At 37.8% G+C, this 10381-nt stretch overlaps 1 long non-coding RNA gene across 1 annotated transcript; it reads right to left on the minus strand.

Moving 5' to 3' along the window:
- Positions 1 to 678: 678 nt before the first annotated feature.
- On the minus strand, positions 679 to 8751 carry LOC140538259 (uncharacterized). Its single transcript, XR_011977725.1, has 5 exons — positions 8526 to 8751; positions 7751 to 8092; positions 6335 to 6403; positions 4368 to 4487; positions 679 to 1157 (listed from the first exon to the last, which is right to left on the minus strand). It is a non-coding gene; the product is annotated as an uncharacterized lncRNA (long non-coding RNA).
- Positions 8752 to 10381: the final 1630 nt, after the last annotated feature.

Below are 10381 nucleotides of genomic sequence, written 5' to 3' on the forward strand. Positions count from 1 at the left end.
TACAGACCTCTCTCATCTTTCTAAGTAAGAGAACTTGCACAATCAGTGGCTGACTAAATATGTTTTGGCCCCACTGTAAGTCATTGTAAACTGTTGCAGGGTTGAATGTGACCGGGTTGAAGGTTTTGTGTCTAATGCTCTTCAATGCTAGCTAAAATGGTGATGCACAGGAGAGCAAGGAGGGAAGCTAATCTAACCTCTATTTGAACCATGTGGTCAAAGAGACTTTTGCTGATGTTGCTTCCTGAAAACATTGTCACAAAGCTCAAAACAATATATTAAAGGGGACAAATGACAGTGTTACAGGGTTGGATGAGAACAGAAAATACTGCAATATTTAGAAATATATGCATAATTTTAGAAATAACATAAATTACACAAAAGTAACTCTAATTATAATTAGAAAGTGAAACATCACAAACACAACACAAAAAAACTAAATAAATAAATATATCTATATATTTTTGTATCTTTAGCATCACCTTAACTATAACATTTTAGTGATTTTTAAAAATTGCTAATATTAACCACATGCCTTAAGGACATAAACAGCACTGATTTCTAATGATCGCCCACAAGTGATAAGGAACAAACATGCCATACTATACAGATGATGCTGATTTATTGAAGTTTTTACATTTTACATACATTTAATTTCTTAAAATCACTGTTTAGCTCATCAGATTTAGCTACATATATTAAAAAAACATAGTAATGCATTCATTTCACCTGCAAAATACAGCGCATGTATTAAATAGTTCCTGCTTAGTTATCTGTTATTTATTTTTTTATTTAGACAAAAGAGCCAACTGTAGGCCTTTTTTAATGCCTCTGTCCTGGAAAAGGCCTGTTTGTATGTGTGTTAAAGCCACATAGTGGAGAAAAATTACAACACACAATAAAAAAACACACAAAAAAACACATTCTAATAGTGCTTAACAAGCTTTGGGCAGTAGGTTCAGAAAGGACAGTCCAATCAGATCTTTTTTAAATTTAGAGGTTCGGTTGTCTACCTCTACCATGGGGTCGATGTGTATAGTTATGCGACTTCATAGTATCTGTTTGTATAGATGTTTTGCCTTTTTCCACGGGCATTCTTGGACGTGGGGAGCGATTCTTTTGTATGAAGACATTCGTGTTCTCATAAACAGGGATTTCTGAAAAACACACATACAAAGTAAAGTATCAGGTAAAAAAAAAATAGTAGGAATATTGCAGTAACGTTCAATTCTATGTAAAATGGAAATTAGATCTTGCTCAATATATAATTTATACAGACTCTGAATATTCATTGCCGTCAGCATAGTTGAATGATAAGAGTTCGGTACATGGAAGGGAACTAGAAACACTGCTGTCTCTTGAGAAAATCTGGCGTAACCAAGACAGGAGGAAGCAAAAGCCAGGGAAGTGAGCAGATGAAAATGCTAGGCTAAAAGCTAATCTTCCTATCATCTACTGAGTTAAGTTAAGCAAACCACACACGGCACCAAGACAACACAGAGAGGAAAGCAAAACTATAGGGTAAAACAAAAAAAATAATACCGAAAATAATTACAATGTTCTCAAAGCAGTGCTAAAACAAAGCTGTGCTACACTACGTGGCTTCTGTGAGCTGTTGCAGTGACAGTTTGAGCATTGAGTCATATACTATATATACTAGGGATATTTAAATGAATTGGGTATCAGCTATTTTAATCCCAATCTAGTTCAGAGTGTTTGTTTTAACAGCAGTGGTCATAGCACCAGCCTGTTGTCCTTAAAGTGCCATTAACAGCTATTATTGCCCACCCGGCAGCAGGCAGGATGTTCTCAGAGGGTTATACACTCACACTATAGAACCCAAATCACAGCACATTTACACTTTAACAGTAATTTTAAGAAAAGTCTCTACTAAACTAAATCAATCAGTCTAGAATGTCTTATTATAGAAACCACTACTGAAAATAAGGGGATTTTACTGAACTGATGAATCAGCAGCTCATCTTATCTAAACCTTGTGGCTGTATTAATTATACAAACACAGATCAGATCGGTATCAGCTGATACTCAGCATTAAGAGACTCAGATGGGATAAGGGGGCATCCCTAATTTATGCATCAAAGAACAGCTGAAAATACTGACCATAACAAATGTATAAATTAGGGATTCTTATTGTCTTATCTTCTGTGACTGTGTAGAAAGCTGTGCAGATCATTGCGAAGTGATAATGGATGTCTGCCATTAACTGATGGTACGTTCAACTAAATCAGCTGTAATTTAGTGAATTCTCATAGCAATTTTTGACCTATTTTTGACCCAACATAACAAACAAACATGATCAAAGACCAACAACAGCACAGTGACACATGATGGCTGCAACACACTACGCTGTATAGATTCATAACTGGATGAGAAACAGGCCAAAAACAAAACCTAATGAAGAACAACCTGTTTGTACAATCTGTCATCTTGATCAAATGGTCAGTTCACACAATTGCAAGATAAGGGTCTGACACCAAAAGAGGACAAACACCTTGCTGTGCATTCACACGCTGCACACCAGCACTTTAACCACACACAGACTTCGGCACACTCTTTAATCTGAAATTGACATCTCATATACGTCTGAGCGCCTGAGTCTTCATAACCACACGACACCTACATGCTCATTCAGCGCCCCACCACGAGCCAGGAAAGAGCTCGCCTGACCTTGAACAAAAGCCTTGCTCAGGGGGTGCATTACTGTTTTCGTACTGCAGCCACGTTCAGTGTGATCATACCTCCTGCTTTCAGGGCTGCTTTCTGTCTGATGCTCTTACTATAACCTGATCTCTATTTGCTGCTCATGAGTGTACAGTTGACTGCCACAGAGGAGCCATTTTGTCTCATTTCTCTGCACTTAGAACTTATTTATTTTGTTGACCTCTAAACAAATTTAGTGGGGCTCGACTTAACACGTTCTGGATTGCTAAAATGTTCTAAATTAATAAAATATTAAAAAATATATAATCTATATATATATAAATATTATACAACTAACTAGAGTGTATGAGGAGTTCCGCTAAACGTGGGGAGACACAACTTGCCTCAGGCGAGGTTAACTAACAGACTAGAGGGTCTAGCTGCTAAAAATTCTGAGTTGATGCCAAGCACAGTTAATTCTTACAACAGCATGTTGAACCACACAGCATATATTCATAAAAAATATCAGCATCAAAATAATTAAGATTATTGAAAAGAGGCTATGTAACATTATTTAGCCATAAACGATAAGAGCAAATATCAGCCAAATTCACTTTCTCCTTATTTTATTTACATAAAATCTATTTATTACATTTTTGTGTTTGATTATACATTTTTCAGTCTAATCTTTGTCTACAATCTTTGTTACATCTGTAGCGTATGGTTCGTTACCACAGACATTTACTATGTTAAAATGAAGGTGCCACACTGGGGTCTTTTAAACGATGCCATAGAAGAAACACTTTTGGTTTAATAAAAGAGCATGTTTATATAAGCGTGACCCTCAGTCTGTTAGGTAACCCCACCCGAGGAAGGTTGTGTGGCACCACTTTCTGCTGAACTCCTCATAAACACTAGATATTCGTGTTTATAAGTTGGAAGGTAAAGGATATATATATATATATATATATATATATCCCATACCATATATATATAATTTTTTTTAATCATTTAGAACAATTTAGCAAACAGTAAACGTGTTAAGTTGTGCCCCACTGAGTATATTTGGTTAATTTGGTTAATTGTTTTAATGCACAGATCACATTTCTATTGGGGAACACAGACTTCTCTCCTTACAGTGCAAGACCAAGTTCTCACACCGCAATACAGCTAATCCTATTGCGTTCTGTACTCTATCCTGTCTAGATTTAACTGTGAAGAGTTCACATATTTCAGTATAGTATTTAATAGTATTCAATGTGAAGTGTTTACATTTTTGGAAATATCAGTGATACTTGGAACCATGCATTAAGCTGTTTTCTGCTTTCCCCTAGAGGACAACAGGGACTTGCTTCAGTTGCCTCTCTTTTACACTTTTAAAAATATAGACTTTACACAGGGTTCTTTAAGCAATGCCATAGAAGAACCATCCTGTAAAAGAGAAAAGTGTAAAGACCTTTTTACAGGTTTAAAGAAGTGTATGCAAATGTTCTTATACCAACATAACCAAAAATGTCCAAACATTCTTCAGTGTCTGTGGTAATGAATCATATGCTACAGATGTAACAGACAGAGATTAGAGTGAAGGAGAATTCCTTTAAAACTGGGTAATCAGTCAGTCGATCTAACGGGAAGACTCTGTGATTATGTTGCTGCTGTTTGTGTGTCTCAGTCAGGAAGGTTGGACTGACTGGATTTTTCAGTACCTTTTTTTCGGCAGGATAGGCTACATATGATGACTGTGGCTATCACTAGTACAACAACTCCCAATGTCGAGGCTGTCCACACCAACCAAGCTGAAGACGATGAACTGTCCGACATGGATACTTTTTAGAGGAATAAGAAGAACAACAATGAATAATTTTAATCTTTAAAAATAAATAAATACAAAAGAAATGTATGGGCTGGAAATCTGCAATCCAATTTCTTGTCATATGCGGCCTGATTTTTTCCGCCTGACATTTTTCAACTTAAACTGTTTGACTTTTATTACATTGAAAGATGATCGCTCAGGGTAAAAGCCTTGTTTCTTACTGCCCTGCAGTAACAGTTACTCTAAAATCTACAAAGCTGCTATAAAGTTTCAGTACTTTCAGCTACTTTAAGTTGCTGATACGAATGTGCAAATGCACACACACACAGCTTATTTAGTCTTTGTAAAGAAGCACTGCCAACAGAGAGTAAGATAAGCGTGAACCGATCGGCACCATGCCTAATGTCTGGCGTGGGCTCGTCCAACATTCTGACCTCACTAACGCTTTTGTTACTGAATGCAATCAAATCCTCACAACAGTGCTCCTCCACTATCTAGTAGAAAGCCTTCTTTCCTGGAGAGTAGAGGCAGTTACTCCAACAAAAGCAGGATCAACTCTTCAGAAAAAACAATGAATGAGCAGGTGTCCAAGTACTTTTTTTCCATATAGTGTCTCTGTTGTAAGAAGATTTATGTGGACATAGAGTTCATTGAAGGAGGTTATTGGAGTCAGGTTTGTCTATCAAGTCAATGGAGTACAGCAGGTCCTCCCATGTTTCAAGAACATAAACATGGGTCTTTACCATTCAAATCTGGTCTTCACCACAGACTTATGGAAGTGTGCCAGAACAAAGAAGATTCTTCAGACCTCAGGAAAGAGTTCTTGCAGGTTACAAAAGTATTCTTAAGAGTTTGGCCTCTGGCAATTGTCTTCTTTAGTGACAGATGATCCAGAGATAATGTCCAGATAAGTTTTTTTTTTACTAGATTTTGGAGCACTGCTGTGAAGATTTGATTGTATTCAGCAACAAGAGCATAAGTGAGCTCAGGGTAATGGACAATCGCCACCCTACCTAATTCCCAACTCCTCAACCCAAAAGTATTGGAGTATTGGCACCATCATTGCAGAGAACACAGTTCCACTGCTCCACAGCTTAATTCTGGGGGGCTTTTGACATCTCTAGCCCATGCCTGGTGTTAGGCATCTGCTTCAGAGAGTCCTATTCTACTGGCAATATTTCTCAACAGGGACTAGACCAGCTGTGTGTGTTGATACATATGTGTCAGCAATGGGTGCAACTCAAAGTAGCTGAATGCATTCATTAAAAGGGGAACCCACAAACATTTGGACATACAGTGTATGAATTATGGACGGTACGAGCAAAGCTGAAGCTTAGCTGTGCCGCAAGACAACTTCAAGCACACAAGTAAGTCCACAAAGAAATGGCTAAAGCAGGATATTTTAAACACTTTTGGAATAGCCAAGTCAAAATCCAAACCCTATTAAGCCAATAGAAATATTGTGGAATGAATTAAAAAGAGCAGTGGGAAAAGGACCTCACAAGAAGATTGGCCCACAAGTATGAATTCCTGACTTTCCCAATGGCTAGTCCATTCCTGAGAGGACTTGTATATTTGATTTAGCATTTGTCCTGCTTTAACACACCTACATCTCAAAACATCTGCCATTATCAGATCAAGAGCAGGGAAAACACAAACTTCCATAACTACATAGTTACTCCACTACAGAGAAAGCCCCACACACTCTCAAAAGTTTCTCTAACCATTTTAAAAGCACACATACAGTAGTAAATTCTGCAATAACTAATGATCATCATCTTCAGGATGTCCGAACAAGCTTATATACAGATCATACTTGAGCAAATAATTTAGTCAGTTACTAAAGATTTGAAAATTTACCGCAGACTGTGGGTGTTGGTGCTGCTGTTGTACTGTTGTTATGCCCTGGAGAACTGTGTGTGTGTGAATCTGAAAAAGGAGTGCAGATAGGAGTTATGTAATATGATGTAGTTGATTGAAATGAGATGAAAACATGATAGAGACAGTGCATTACAATTTACTTTTGAGAAAAACACTTTTTTTTTTTACTATTTTTTAAATTGTTTACAAAACAATTTAAAACAAAACTCTATTTTTCTTTTTTTTTGTATTATTTTAAAATGCCAAATATCATTTACATTGTATCAAAGGTTCATTATGAGAGGAATAATATAAATATAATATATAATATTATAATAATATATAATGCCATATACATATGACAAGTATTATACATATCTAAAGCATTTTCTCCTACTATTTATCATATTTATCATATAAAAACACAGGAATTACACAATTCTGAAAAAGTGATTGTTTACGAGTTTTCTCAACAGCGTAGCTCCTTTTGTGGTCATTTGTTTGCGTAGCATTTGCCAGGCGTTCTTATCCTGAGTGACCCACGCACTAATCCTGGTACAGAAGTGAGGGTAGTGTAGCGTTAGACATCTTATCCAAGGACTCCTGGTTCTTTTCTGGGCAGGGGATCAAAACCTGCTCTGCTGGGAGGAGGGCAGAAGAGTTGCCCGCTACACTATACCATCTGTCATCTAGAGACAAGAAGTGTGATGTGATGATGCTACCAGTGTCATTTTTCTATGGAAGGTCATTTCTGTTGAGAGAGTCCAGCAGAGGTGTACCCACTACACTACACGCACTACAAACTGCAGACGGGTTACGTTAGCAGTGTTCTTTCTGTTGAACAGAGAATCTCTGACTCAACATAGTCAAATAGTATTACTAATTTTTTATTATTATAAAAAAAAAAAAAAAGTGCTAAAGAGATGTGATTAATGTATTTAATATGTTGAGATATAGTCTGTGTGTAGAAATGACAATGGTGACATTACCCTTTGTGTTTGTAGACTGCAGTTTGTAAAGCATAGTAGATACACATCTGCTATCTACATAGCAAACTAGGGGTTAGAATCTCTGACCAGACAAGTACATCCTAATGTACTAATAACTGAGTCCTAGAAAGACTAAATGCTAATTTGCCTGTCCTCTGTAACATGAGAACGTTAGTCACTCTGGATAAGAGCATCTGCCAAAAGCCGTAAATATAAGGTACATTTTATTGGCAATTTTATTGCCTGACGTTGGATAAACCAACCTAAGTTGATTAAAGAAGTGAACCTTCAAAAAACCTAAAGAAAAAGCCTAAAATGCAGATGTTTAGAAATCTCAATGTCAATGTTTGACTTTGTTGACTTCTAAAAATTCTCTCACACGTCCTAAATCCCCACTGAAATCTTACCTCAATAAAACAGTACTTACCAACTACGTTTAACTGAGATCCATTGCTGAGGCCCGTTACAAGTCGAGGGATGTCCTGTGTAACCTCGCAAAAATACAGTCCACTGTCATTGAGCGTAACTTTTAGAATAGTCAGCTCTGACCAAGTCTCTCCACTTTCATGATGGTAATGTTTACTTTTATGAAAGTCTATAAAAGATTTTTCACTGGAATCAGATTTGAAAAACCATTTCACTTTCAGGTCTCCAGAACCTGAGAAAGTGCAGTTGATGGTAGCATTGGCTCCTGAACACACTTCAGCTGTTGCTGGTACCACAGGTTCAAGTTTTGTGTCCTGGAATGAGCTCTTAATTACTGCTCCCACTGTGGAAAAGAGTAGAGAAGGACTCAAAATGAACCGCGGGGAAAAGGATTACTAAAATTCTGCAGTGAAGATATAAAAAACACCTGATCAGCACTTAATTCTGTCTCCTAAATGGAAATCAATAGAATAAAATATTTAAATAGGAAGTATACATTTACAGTACATGATGTTTAGGGGGTCCTTCAACACATATCAGTAAAAAATGATATGTTAGAGTTCTGATGAGACAGTAGTAGTTTGTAACTTTTTTTTTACATCTTAAATTTTACAGCAACAATATTTTCATGTTTTTTTTAATTGCTGTATCTTGTACAAGCTATGGAATGATGTACACTGCAAATCTATAAGATGTGGAAAGTCAGTAAATGTAGGAGTTAATGACCTAATCAAAGCAATAAATGAACAGAGACACTAAAGTATAGCATGTCTGACCTGTGAAGACCAGCAGAAAGGTCCTGTTGCACCACCAGTCCATTCCTCTGTCTGAGAGAAGCTGCGTCCAGAGGCTCCAGCTCAAACCAGAGCAATGAGGTAGCGGACAGACAACGACGTCTTGGTCTTCAGAGGAGCCACATCTACAGAAATGAAAGTAAAATGACACAATAATAAGATCTTTTGGTGATAGTATGTGAAAGGTTGTTAACCTGCCGTCAACTGGTTTGTGGGCTTTTTGTCTAAGCAGTCAGTTAGCTCGGCAGGTTCCTGTGTGGTCTTACTCAAGAACCTGAAGGGGGGGGGACAAGGGGGAAGTGACTAAACAATAGGACCAGCGCAGCTTTCAGGGATCACCACAAAGTTCGAGTCGGTTTAACCGAGCTGATTCATTCAGTGATTCAAAAGCCCGATTGACAGATTCATCGAATCGGAGGCCACGTCAGCTCCTCATATGCAACGAGATTCGGTTCAGAGTCGGTTGAAAGTATCACTGTAATTTTTTTCAGTTAAGGTACTTACTGTGGTGGTTTAATCAGATAAATACATTAAGTGAACCAGTTAATTTTTTTTTTTAGGTAATTTTTTAAGGAAACAAATACTAACAGTTTACTGTTTGTATTTGTTGTGTTTGTTGTTCATTAAGGTAGGTTAAATGACATTTTATATGGTAGAAATATTGTTATAAAAATGTGAAGGATAATAACAACAACGAGGCAAATGTTAAGTGAACTCCCAGTGAACCGATTCAAAAGAGTAATTCATTCTACCTAAAGACTGCTTTTCTAGAGTCCTTGGTTCTGTCGCCTACATTATGGGTTCTCAAGCTCTCTGTAGCGGATTGGTTTAGTTTATGAATAAAACTGAATTGTTAAAATGTTACATCAAATGACATTTGAAAGGGCACCCCAAAAAAGTGATTCAGTTGGAAATGATTCACTGATGGGCTAACATGTCTACCACAACTGAGTGCGAGTTCTCTTTCTGTGGTGGAAGTGTGAGATGGCTCTCCTGAAGTGAGAGAAAGACCATGGGAAAGGAACCGAGCATAAAAGTAGGAAGAGAAACCACAGGCTGGAAATTCAAAATAAAGAGATTGGACATGAGCTGACATGCCTGTGTGCTGAGTGTCTGATGCACTGCAGGAGAAAAGCTAAGGCTAACTTGTATAGAGATAATGTCATGGTTAGAGTCAGTTTGACTCGACAGGCACAGTGTAAAAAGCAGGTCAACCACATGTAGGCCTGGCGAGAATCAAAACTACATAGTGCTCTCCCCCGAACACGAAACTGAGAAACACACATGTAATTCAGTTCATTTGTATGTTCACAGGAACTCCTCGTTAAACCCAGAGCACAACAACAAAGGTGCACTGAATAGAGCACGGCAACAGAAATCATGGCGGTGTAGACAGGCCTCTTCTGAGGCCTCCTCTGTGACTTAAGTGGAAGAATTCACACCTCCAGCAACAGGCCTGATCCAACAATCCAGCGAGCTAGGACCCCCTTTTTTAGGTCCTAATTTTGAAAACCGTACCTCATGTTTGATTTGTGTTGTATGTGGTGTCACAGCTTCCTTTAACAGCTCAGCCGAGCCTCAGCCGAGTCCTCCAGCAGATTTGAGAAGTCTAACCCAGACAAACACTCTACCGCTTCCTGACATGAATGGAAACATCACTGAGATGCTCATGAACGTTTCACAGGTGACTGGAAATCTTCAAATACATGACTTAGTTGTGGGAGGAACTTGGTTCTTGGCGTGTTAACCGTCTAATCTTTTAGCTGGTGTCCTTCCAATTCTGTAACAAATCTAGCCTGAAAGAGCACACGCTCACAGTGTGTGGTGTGGTGTTGTTA

Source organism: Salminus brasiliensis, chromosome 17 (genome assembly GCF_030463535.1).
Source record: "Salminus brasiliensis chromosome 17, fSalBra1.hap2, whole genome shotgun sequence".
Lineage (NCBI taxonomy): Eukaryota > Metazoa > Chordata > Actinopteri > Characiformes > Bryconidae > Salminus > Salminus brasiliensis.